This window comes from Dipodomys merriami, unplaced genomic scaffold (genome assembly GCF_024711535.1).
Source record: "Dipodomys merriami isolate MVZ:Mamm:240054 unplaced genomic scaffold, mDipMer1.0.p SCAF_292, whole genome shotgun sequence".
Classification (NCBI taxonomy): Eukaryota; Metazoa; Chordata; class Mammalia; order Rodentia; family Heteromyidae; genus Dipodomys; species Dipodomys merriami.
In genome coordinates this window covers 1,110,162-1,123,104 of record NW_027204404.1, presented here as the reverse complement: position 1 = coordinate 1,123,104, position 12,943 = coordinate 1,110,162, and positions in this window count along the sequence as shown.

Below are 12,943 nucleotides of genomic sequence, written 5' to 3'. Positions count from 1 at the left end.
ATTCCAAAAACCAACATCTAATGCAGTATCTGAACTACAAGAAGATACACAAAAAACCTAAAGGAGTGAGACCTTTCACACTGGTAAGAGCATTGATACCTGGATTTTAAACCAGGGCTTGAAAAGATCTGATGTCATTAAATATGTGATTAAATTGCCGAATTGACCTTGGTCTCAACATTGTAGGGACAATTCAAAAGCAGCTAAGGTTGCTGCAGAATTGTTGGTATAGATTTCATTGTGGCCCTCCTAATAATGCTAAAGTACAGAGTAGAAGCTAATTCAGTAAAAGGTATAGAAACGATTCTCCAGAGAAAAATAGCAGGGGTGATCCTCACTCTTGCATTGAGAATGTACAGCCCATCTCATTTTACTTTAGTCTCTAGCATATTTCGGATCAGAAGACAATTATAACACATCTGTGTGCAATGAGTGTGAGTAGTGAGAAGTGTAGGTGTGTATTACTCTAATACACATACAAACCTTAGAGGTATGGGATTATATGACCCTTAAACTTCATTCTATGTTGTTGAGTTTCATGGAGAAATATTGATAATTAGGCACTTCAGACTAATCTAAGTCTGATTCAGGCAACTGAGATAAGACTTTAGTGTCATCCACTCGAGTCATGTGATTTGTGACCTATATTATTTCACAATGTATATATGTTTGTGAAAATTTATGCAATACCACATACCAAATGTACAAAAGGGTCAACTATCCATCTATTATATTAGCAGAAGTAAAGATACTACAGAAATGTACTTCCTTGCTAGTGTATCACAGGATGACAGGTTTGGTGTATTTCCAGATGCTCATATAATTTTATGTATCTTCTTTGGGAAAAAGGCTATCAACAGTTTGTTTAGAGGTGTTATATCTGTACTGTCATTAACTACAACAATAAAACAGCACAGATGATGGGATACCTGGACAAAGAACTGAGAAATCACAGAGTGCTATAGGAACGAAGACACCAGGGAACCAGAAGGCTCGTTGTTCTGGATCCCAAAATCCTTCTTAATATTCTTTATATTCATTTTAATACAGGGTTTTGGTCAGTGGTTACAGGTATGTGCACACACTATGGCATCAATCTAGTCCTTAACATGAGTTATTGTTTGTATACATAGTGACCCTTACTGTTAGAGTGCAGAAGGGAGCAATAATCAGATCAACCATAATACAGACAACAAAATTATCTCCAAAGTCTTAATTTTTTAGTGTCCTAACAGCTCTAACTTATATAAATTTAAGGCAGAAAATTATGTCCCTGTCTTCACTTGACTGTTTGTCCTTTCCAGGGCATAACTTTCGGCCTTCTGAGTGCTGTTTGAGATGGCTTTTCTATCTCTTATCCCTTTCCAGGTTTCATGACTCAACTGTAAAAATCCTCACATGTATGCTTACAGATGTATTATTTTGAAAAGTATATTTTTTCTAGAATAGATTCACTTTATAAACTTAATACTCCCTTTCTCTCCCTCTGCCTCTCTCTCTCCCTCTTCCTTTCCTCCTCTCTCTTTCTCCCTCTCCCTCTTCCTTTCCTTCTCTCTTTTATTACCCCTCTCTATTATCTGTAGTAATGAGAGACTCCAAGACTCTCTCTCTCTCTCTCTCTCTCTCTCTCTCTCTCTCTCTCTCTCTCTCTCTCTCTCTCTCTCTCTCTCTCTCTCTCTCTCTCTCTCTCCTAATGAGATTAGATTCCAAGCTTCAAAGTCTTGCTTGGTTTTTTCCACTCATGACTGAGGCTATACTACTTGAGTCAAGGTTTCACTCTGTCTTTGACTGCACAAGTGAACATAAATGTCTCATGGATTGCTACTGCAAAAAGCTGTGAACCGTGATCTTTCAATCTTAGCCTCCTGTTTATATAGGATTATTGATGGGATACTGGCATCTACCTCTATTATCAAGTATTTTAGTTTTGTTTTGTTTCTGTTCATTCAAAATCTGTAAGTAAAGCAAATTATTAATAAAGAGGACTCTTCAAATAAAATATGTATTGTTAAAATATTACCTTAATTATGTTATCCTTCTGGATGACTTTTATTACTTGACATGTACATTATGTAATTTGATTTATTTATTTATTTATTTTTTGGGTCCGGTCGTGGGGCCTGAACTCTGGGCCTTAGCGCTGTCCCTCAGCCCTTCAGCTCAAGGCTAGTGCTCTGCCACTTGAGCCACAGCACCACATCCGGCTTTTTTCTTATGTGGTGCTGAGGAATTGAACCGAGGGCCTCATGCATGCAAGGCACGCGCTCTACCACTGAGCCACCTTCCCAGCCCCTGTAATTTGATTTTTTGAATTCTATTATTTCACACAGTGGAGTCACACACACACACACACACACACACACACACACACACACACACACACTATATATATATATATACATATATATATATATATAATTTAATTTTCCTTGTCTTGGTTTATAATGTGTTGTTTCACAACAGAGTTTATTAAAGTTTAACTCTGTACTACTGAAGCAAGACCTTTATGATAATCAATTTGTTGTAAATCATAAGTTCATCTCTTCTTGTGGCACCGTGTGAGCACCACAGGTAGTTTCCTGGAATCACTCCACATGTTTTCGAAGACACTGCCAGACACTTTTCTGAACACATATGAGTTCACTGTTCTGCCAAATATGCAAGGGCATCCTTCGTAATTCTCCTTGGATTTTCATTGTTGTAAGTCCTGTGATGGTCAGGTTGATTTTCTCCCCTGTTTCATTCATCACTGTATCTTGGGAACTACTGATATATACTATTTTACTTCACTCCATTCTCCTTGTGCCTTTGCCTGTACCCCTCGCACAGCAGAGGGCCAGATATTGGGAATATTTAATTACTCTTTATTTCAGACATATAACTTTACTTTCTAGCAATACATTCATTGAACTCATTCTGTACATTTTAATGTCTTAATAATGATTACTGTATTTTTGTGGCTTTGCCTGTTATTTGCCTTCAGAGAAGAACATAGCTCAGTAACTGTACCCTAGGTAAATGAAGATCACAATCGTGCCTCAGTAGATGTTGCTCATTGGATAATGTTTACTTCATGGTCTGCCTGCTTGATTCCTTTACATTATTTTTCAATATAGACCTTTCTTATGGAAAATATTTGTGGGCCTTGTGAAGATCAATTCCTAGTTTAAGCAGTCATTAATTTTATTCCAAAATCAGTTCATGGTACCCTCAGAGTTTCTTCAGTGTCTGCATAGTAGTGCTTCACATTCTTGGATATATTATAAGTATTGAGGCATCCAATGATAATTGCTTAAGTCACCATTTGGGTGATTGAAAAGAAAACCATACTGCAATCTCACCATATGACAATTTTCTACTTTTAAATTCTTTTAGAATAAAATGGAGGGGGGAGGTGGGGAAGATTGGGGGTGGCGGGGAGAGGATGGGAAGGAATGGGAAGTGGAAACAAAGGAGGAGGCTACAATGCTTGATAAGAAATGTACACATTATCTTGCCCATGTAATTGTAACCCCTCTGTACAGTATTTTCACAATAAAAAATTAATTCTGGAAGATTGAATATTATGTATATTTTATATTTTGCTAAGTATTTAGTTTTAGTTTAGGTTCCAATATAGAAGTATAAAGTTAAAGCATTATTATTTACTTGGTTTGAGTATTTCTAAAATGTTCAGAGGAAAGATTCTATTAATTCACAATTTTAAGACAATAGAGTGTCCATTATGACTAAGCGAGACAGTTTATAATTTTTGTGTTCCAAAGCTGGTGCTGGGGAATCAAGTACAGTGCTTCATTTGTCTTAATCTACTGTGTTCCTCTGAGCCTGATGTGATCTGTGGTTTTATTCTCACTCAACTGGAATAAAGAAAAAGTTCCCTAGGAAGGAATTACTTGGTTTATTTATCCAGTATTTCTCGCATACATAAAATTAATTTAATTCTACACTGACAGAAAATGGTATTCTTATGTTGCATTTATTAGTAGTAACCATTTTTTCTAGCCCTTCTCTTCACTGTCAATGTCTTGCCGTTTCTTATTGTCTCCTCCCAGGAAACTTGACTTGATCCACTGGAAACGCACTTCCCCTCTGCTTCCTCCTTAGAAAGCCCACCCTAAACTCACCTACCCTCTGGTAGCCCTTCTATAAATTCTCAAAGCCCTGACTGCAACCAGACCCCTTCCTGAAAGCCCTGCTCTGCTACAGGGAAATCCCTCTTCCACTCTACCACTTCCTGGAAGCCTGTTCGGCACTACCAGAAACCAGTCCACATCCCTATCTCCTCCCTTTATGTACTGCTTTGCTTCACCAAGAATCCCTCCCTTATCCACTGGTTACACCCCCCTAACTACCCTAGCCCCTCCCAGTCTTGCCCCTCCCATATAATTGTCCCTCCAAGCCCTTCCTTTCCTTCTCACACCCTACCCCCAACCAGCCTTCCCCCTGGAGTCCCTCCCAGTTTCAAAGGAATCCTGCCTATTATTAGCCTACTTCTAAGTGGCCTAATTTCTCACAGCCCAGTCCTGAACCTACCTCCTACCACAAAGCCCACCATGCTACTCCAAAAGTTATCCACCTCCCTATACCTGCCCTAGAAGCTCTGCCTTGCTAAACCAGAAGTTTCTCGCCCAGCTCACCACCTCCCGGGAAAGCTCCTCCTAATCCACCACATGCCTCTCCACCTCCCACATAAACTCCCTCTATGCCATGCCTTGCTCCCCAGATAAACCCGCCTTTTGGGCTCCTCTCTTGGATCCACACTCTGTTCTATCAGATGTCCTGCCCATAATTATACTGTACCCATGTCGCGGTTCCAATCATTCCCAAAGCCCCATCTCCAGCTTGCCCCAATGCTTCAAGCCCTACCCGGCTCCTCTAGAAAATACCAATCACTCTATCCCATCTCTCAACACCCATATTGGTCCACCTGAAACCACTGCACCAATTGGCTTCCCTCTGGAATCCTCGCCAGGCTCACCTGGAAAACCCTGTCCCTCCTTCATCCCTTCTTTTAAGGTTGCCTTGCCCTACTGGAAATCCAACCACAGTAGGTTTGGTACTGCCTTGCAATACCGAAATCTCCACCCAACTGTACGTCTTGTCTGGAATTTGTGGCTGGGTTTACTGAAAACCTCATCCTAACTAATCTAGTCCATTGGATTTTCTCCCTGTTCGCACAAAGCCCTGGTCCTAATAAGGCTTGTGAACTGCCACCACATCCTGCTCCGTAGAAACATCACTTCCACCTTACCACATGCCTCAAAGTCCTGCCAAGCTCTACCTGAAACCCAACCCCTTACTAGCCCACTCCTTCCTAGCACCTCCATTCCCTCTCAATACCACACCCCCCAAAAGCCTCTCACTTATAGCCATGCCTTCCTCCACCAAAAACCCCTCCTTTGTCAGCCTCTTCCCTCAATTCCCCGCCCTGCTCCACGGAAAACCCCACCCTGACTATCCCATGGAGGCGCACAGTGCTCCCCCAGAAACCCTCCTCCCTGGTAGCCTTGTTCTTCCATTTCAAATTCCTGTCTGCAAATAAGCTCCCCTGTTGCCCCTCATTCTTACACTGAAAATCAGGCCACCTGTCTGCCTTCTTCCTAAAGCCCTGCCCTGTTCCCATAGAAACCCCACCCCTAACAAGTCAAGTCTTTCCTGTCCCCTCCCTACTGTCTCACAGCCCTACCCATGCCGACCTTTACCCTCAAATCCCTGCCCAGTTCCACCACAGAACCTTTGTAAATACCAGATTCTCCCTCGATCCTGACAGGGCTCCACCAGGATCCCCACACAACCTCATCCAGGAAGGCTCACCTAGTAACTGTTTTATTCCAAATGTGATTTTATATTGGTCATAGAATTCACACTAAACAATAGGATAAAACAGCAGTGTTGGAAACAAGAAACATAAAAATAAGATAGCTATTAGATGTCTAAGTCTAGTTTTGGGTTTATTTAGGCTTCACAAAAAATGTTTCTGCCAAATAAATAAATAATGGCATAATAGCTAAAATGATTCAGTGTCATTATTAACATCTAACACATGCTGAGATTTTAATTTATACCTCTTTCTCACTTTCTTTTTTCCTCCCTCCTGTTTTCCTCCCTCCCTCCTTTCTCTTCTTTCTCTTTCTTCGTTCTTCTTTTTCCTTTCCTTCTTTAGAACATGACTATGAATTTAGATACTTTGTTTGCTAAACAACATTCCTTTTTCTATTTACTTGCTCATAGGTTATCAGTTTTGATAAGGGCCAAACAGAGTCTAAGTTCCTCAACTCTGTCTGCATGGCTTTCGATGTGGAGATCTTATTACTTTCCTTGCTAACTGATTCTGAACTACGATCATCTCAAATTCTACCTCTTCAGTTAATGATGTGAACTCCAGTAGCCTGCCCTCACTATAGATTGTCTAAATGAGTGAGTGCAGGCAATTTGATTTTAATCTCTTTTTTTGCCAGTCCTATGTTTTGAACTTTGGAAATTTCTGTCCCTAGGATGCTTTGGCTCAAGGTACTTGAGCGACAGTGACATTTTTCGGTTTTTTTTTTTTAATTTTATTTTATTTTATTTGAGAACATACTGTACAGAGGGGTTACAATTGCATTGGCAGGATAATGCATACATTTCTTACCAAGCATTGCAGCCTCCTCCTTTGTTTACCCTTCACCTCCCTTCCCAGCCCCCCCTCCCCCCACCCATTCATACCCCTTCCCCCCCCACACCGACATTGTAAAGCTTGCTTTGACATGAAATTTTGTAATTCTCCTTGTTGCAACAGGTCCACCTGAATCCTTAAACGACTTGTTTGTCCCCATCTCCTCCACATGTTATACTGACATCAAATAAAGTGAAAGTGGGGGTTACACTGTGGGGGAGGGACATACAAAGCAACAAAGAAATAATCTTATAAATGCGTTAGAAACACATGCATGAAAGAAACGAAAACATTAAAATACATATTTAAGGGTTCGTTTTCCTAACATCACATTATCTGACCTTTTCCACTAGACTCATACCTATACTAGATATTACAAATAAGGGAAACCATGGGACCTATTTACCCAAATGTATACAAACAAGACCACACTAAAGCTACCAGCACAACTATGTTTATTGCAGCATTATTTACCATAGCTAAGATATGGAACCAACCCAGATGCCCCTCAGTAGATGAATGGATGAAGAAAATGTGGTATATATACACAATGGAATTCTATGCCTCCATCAGAAATAATGGCATTTCCCCATTTGTTAGGAAATGGAAAGGCTTGGAAAAAATTATATTAAGTGACATTTTTGTTTTTTTTCTGTGATTATATTTGGGGACAAGAGACTCACAGACTTTCCTGCTCAGGCTGGATTTGAACCATTATGCTCAGGTCTCAGCATCCCAAATAACTAGGATTACAGATGTAAGGCACTCTTGCATGCTTACAATTTGAGTTTAATCACTGGCATAAATATTAAAATAGGTTTGTTGCTGTTAAAATATAGGGTAAGTAAGTTTGAAAATATAGTTTCACTAATCAGATATTTTGGGAAGTAATCTGTTTCACATTAGAAACATCTCTACCAGATTTGCTGTTTATTATTTTGTATGTAATTTTAGAAAACAAACTTTATTTATTCCAAATTGGATAAAAGACTGAATGGCATGATATGCTATCTCACATCTATGATCACTTTTTGTCAGAAGTCAGAGGTCTAGAGCATCACAATGAGAACATAACCTCGCCAAAAATGTATACATACAAATCTCAACAATAAGTGAAGCATGAAGCCTCATACCATTAATCTCAGTAACACAGGAGTCATAGGTATGAGTAACATGGTCCATGCATTGCCTACATAACAGAGATTGAATGATAACCTAAAAGTATAAAAGGCAAGAGGCATACAAAGATTATTTATAAAAATAAATGCATGTAAAATTAAATACATTTTAAAAATGAAATATTCACTCATTTTAATTATGAATTTGATTTTGTAACTGTATTTCTCCACCCTTTATGTGCTTGTTAATGTGCCTTTCTGCACTTGGTTCCACCCCCACATATGAATACTCAATTCTGGGTGCTTATTTTGTTGGGCTGTGAGTTAGCTTTTCTAAAAAATTACATCATTTACTTTCTACTAGGACTCTATCATATTTTAGTTCTTACACTTGTGTACACCAAGTGTACACACTTGTATATTTTATATTTATAGATTAATAATATCTTTCTTGTTTAAGGGTAATCATGTATTCTTAGTTTCCCTTGGATTAACTTTCTTCACTTAACCTGGTTTTTAAGAGGTCTTACCATTTCTTTAAAATGATGCAGTGTCCTATTTTCTAATGGATGGATATAATTCCATTCCTCAATTATTATTCAATTGAGTGAAAATGCCTAAATCTCATTTCTTGTATTTAGTGTGTTCGATCCCTCAATGATGTAGCATTTAAGTTTGCATAGCCTTTGTCTTTCTGTGTTTCCATGTGTTTGATGTTGTGGTTTTGTTTTTATTCTTTATGCCATTTCTGGCGTTTGCATTCAGGGCCTTGCACTCTCCCTTAACATTTTTCAGTCAAAGCCTACATTCTACCACTTGAACCTCAACTCTATTGAGGCTTTTTGCTGAAGAATTGCAGGTGAGAGCCTTGTGATCATTTGTCCAGGCTGTCTTCACAATTCAATTCTGAATAGCTAGGAAAATATGCAAGTGTAAGCAACACCTGGGAGACTCTCTATGTTTTATGTTTTTGTTGTCAATATGCTGGGGAAAAAACTTGGCATTATTTACCTAATATTATGCATAAAATCTTTTCTCTAATAAAAAGAACTTTTGTCCCAGATGTCCAGGGGGAGGGGGGGAGGGTTAGCAGGGGTGTGAGTTGGGAGCAGGGAGATGGGAAGGGATGAGAAGGGGAAATAAAGGAGGAGGCAACCATGCTTGATAAGAAATGTACTCATTATATTGCCCATGTAATTGTAACCCTTCTGTATGGTATTTTCACGATTAAAAAAAAAAAGAACTTTTTACTGACTGCCAAGCCTGGTGGTTTATATTTTTATATTATGTCAATATATGAATGACATAGGCTCAAAATTCTTACAAACCTTATTTAGAGGGAAGGAATGAACGTTTGATTGTATTTAAATGACACTTTTTAATATATATATATGCATACCATTTTGCTGTATTTCAAATATATTTATTTATACTATATATGGTACATTATTATATGCTTGTGTATATTATGATTAGCATATATAGTATCAAATTTATAATGTATTTAAAATATATATGAATTAATACAACACAATACAATATATAAAATAATAAATAAACATATAATAAATATAACTAATGTAATTTATAATTTAAATAAAGACAAACATATCGTACATAAATGTTCATAGAATTATTATATATGTAATTATATATATATATACAATATTTAGATGACAGTTCCTAAAATACTAATTCTATCAATCTATATTTAATTTTATCTATCTATATTTATTAAATTATTATTTAGTAGCATTGGCATTTGAGCTTATGGACACATCTGCTTTCCTTTAAGGTATTACTTCTGAAAATATGGAAATATTTGAACACTTTCTGTTTAAATTCATACAAAGGAATTCATATATTCACAGGGAGAATTTTATCATTTCAAAATTTGTTCTATGTTTCTTCAGAGTCTGTTTTGTTTTGTCTATAATTCCTGGATAAATGGTTAATCCATGAATCCAATTGGAAAAACATATTAAATCACAATTTAAGTGACTGAATACAAGTATATAACCCTGAAATATCAGTATATGGAAAAGTTTTCTGGTTTAATTTTTTTTTAATTAGAACCTGATATAAATGAACAGTATATATAAATAATTTTATATTTTACTAATTGTCTACCTTCAATAAATTTTCCAATATAGGATGTTAAAGTACTAGTTTTTAAATATGATTTCTAAATCATTGAAAAGTAAGTTAATATTTATATACATTTCCTCATACTATGGAATTGTTATTTTTTAATAATGTTAGCTAGTTTAAAAATTTATAGTTTTGTTTTTTGGTCTGTGGTGAGGCCTGAACTTTGGGCCTGCATGCTGGTACTCATCTCTTCAATTCAAGACTAGAGTTCTATTGCTTGAGCCACAGTGCCACTGCCATGTTTTTCTGCTTATTTGGTGCTGAAGAATCGAACCCAGGACCTCATGTGTGCAAGACAAATACTCTACAACGAGCCACCATCCCAGCCCTAGTTTTGCTTACAGAAAACGGTTGGATCAAATAGAGTGATTTATACTCCAAGCCTATTCTGTGATTCTGAGCATGATATGAAACAGTGATGTTATTCATACTCAACAGGAATGAAAGTAAAAGTTCATATTAAAGGAATTAGTTTAATCAAATCCTTAATTTATTTTAAATGTATGTTGAAAGAAAATCCTACTGTTTTATTATACATCCCAAAGCAATCTACAAATTCAATACAATACTTATCAATATTCCAACCTCATTTTTCAAGGAAATAGAAGAGGCAATCCAAAAATTCATATGGAACAATAAAAGACCCTGAATAGCAAAAACAATCTTTAACAGAAGAACAGAGTTGGAGGAATATCAATACCAAGTTTCAAACAAGCCACAGTCATCAAAACAGCTTCTACTGGCACAAGAACAGACCTAAAGACCAATGGAATAGTATAGAAAACCCAGAACTGAATCCACAATACTCCACAGAATCTTCAATAAGGGAGCTAAAAAAATAGAATGGAAGAAAGACAACATCTTCAGTAAATGGTGCTGGAAAAATTGGTTAACTACTTGTAGAAAACGAAAGTTAGATCCATATATATCACCCTGAACCAGAATCAACTCGAAATGAATCAAAGACGTGGAAGTCAAAGCAGACACTCTGAAAACATTACAGAATGGAATAGGAGAAACCCTAGGTCTCCTTGGCACAGGCCGAAATTTTCTTAAAAGAGCCTCAGAAACAAAACAAATAGAAGAAAGTTTGGACAAATGGGATTGCATGATCTTACAGAGCTTCTGCATGGCAAAGGACATAGCTAGGAAGATCAATAGAAAGCCCACGGATTGCAAGAAGATCTTCACTAGCCATACAATGGACAAAGGACTCGTATCTAAAATATACCTGGAACTCAAAAAATCAAATCCCTCAACAACAAATACTTAAAGAAACAACTGCCCAATAAATAAGTGAGCTTAAGAATTATAGAGAAACTTCTCTGAAGAGGAAAGGAGGATGACCAATAGATGCATGAAGAAATGCTCAACCTCTCTAGTGATAAAGAAATGCAAATCAAAACAACATTGAGATACCACCTCACCCCAGTTAGAATGGCTATAACCATGACATGTAATAACAACAGATGCTGGAAGGGATGTGGACAGAAGAACCTTACTGCATTGTTGGTGGGAATATATACTTGTTCACCACTTTGGAAAGTAGTATGGAGGTTCCTCAAAAGACTCCACATAGAGCTCCCCTATGACACAGCAATCCCACTTTTGGGCATTTCCACAAATGACCACAAACAAGACCATACTAAAGCTACCAGCCCAACTATGTGTATTTCAGCATTATTTAACATAGCTAAGATATGGAATCAAAACAGATGTCCCTCAGTAGATATATGTTCCTGGTAAATGTTTGTTTGTTTTTTTTTGGGGGGGGGTCCGGTTGTGGGGCCTGAACTCTGGGCCTGGCACTGTCCCTCAGCTCTTCACGTCAAGGCTAGCTCTCTACCACTTGAGCCATAGCGCTACTTCTGGCTTTTATTCTTTCTTCTTATGTGGTGCTGAGGAATCGAACCCAGGGCCTCGGGCATACAAGGCAAACACTCTATCAATGAGCCACCTTCCCAGGCCCCTTCTTGGTAAATGTTTTTTCCAAAATTTTATATTTGTCATAGATGTCATAATAATCACCAAGGCAAATAAACTGTATTAAGCAAAGGAATTTAAAATATGGTAGCAGATATTAGATTTGTTAGTCTAATTTGGGGTTATGCTACTAGCACATATATGTTGTGGGAAAATGTGTGAAGTTGCTGCCTTACACGACAAATTATTATTCGCATTATCACCTTGGTAAGATATTATAAGGTATAGTTTTATTTCTAGACAATTTTTGTTTATATGTGAATATTAGCCTTAACATTACACTTTCCTCCCACTTTTTTTTTGGGGGGGGGGTCCGGTCGTAGGGCCTGAACTCTGGGCCTGGGCGCTGTCCCTCAGCTCTTCAGCTCAAGGCTAGTGCTCTACCAGTTGAGCCACAGCGCCACTTCCGGCTTTTTTCTTTTTGCTTATATGGTGCTGAGGAATCGAACCCAGGGCCTCACGCTTGCAAGGCAAGCGCTCTACCACTGAGCCACCTTCCGAGCTCTCTCCCCACTTTTTATCTTTTTATTTTTTGTCAGTCATGGATCTTGAACTCTGGGCTTTGGCGCTGTCCCTGAGCTCTTCAGATAAAGTCTAGTGCTTTACCATTTGAGCCACAGTGCCACTTCTGGTTTTCTGGTGGTTAATTGGAGGTAAGAGTCTCACTGATTTCTTACCAGGGTTAGTTTTGATCCACCATCCTCAGATCTTAGCCTCCTGAGTACCTAGGATTACAGGCACGAGACATTGGCGCCCAGCTAAAATGTTACTTATTTTAAATTCTGTGGCTTAGTTGAATGAGGAGCATGAATGTTTAGAAAAGTAACTTTCAAATAATCTCCCTAAATAATTTCAGAGTTCCATTTTCGTAATCCTTATTGCAGTGGCTAATATCAGAACCTCCCAAAATAACAGAATGATACTTCATTTTCCACTTCCCATAAGACACTATTGAAAGACAATGAGTTAGATCTACAGATATAAGTCTAAGAGAGAATATATAATTGAAAGAATAAGAAAAATTGATGACACAGGA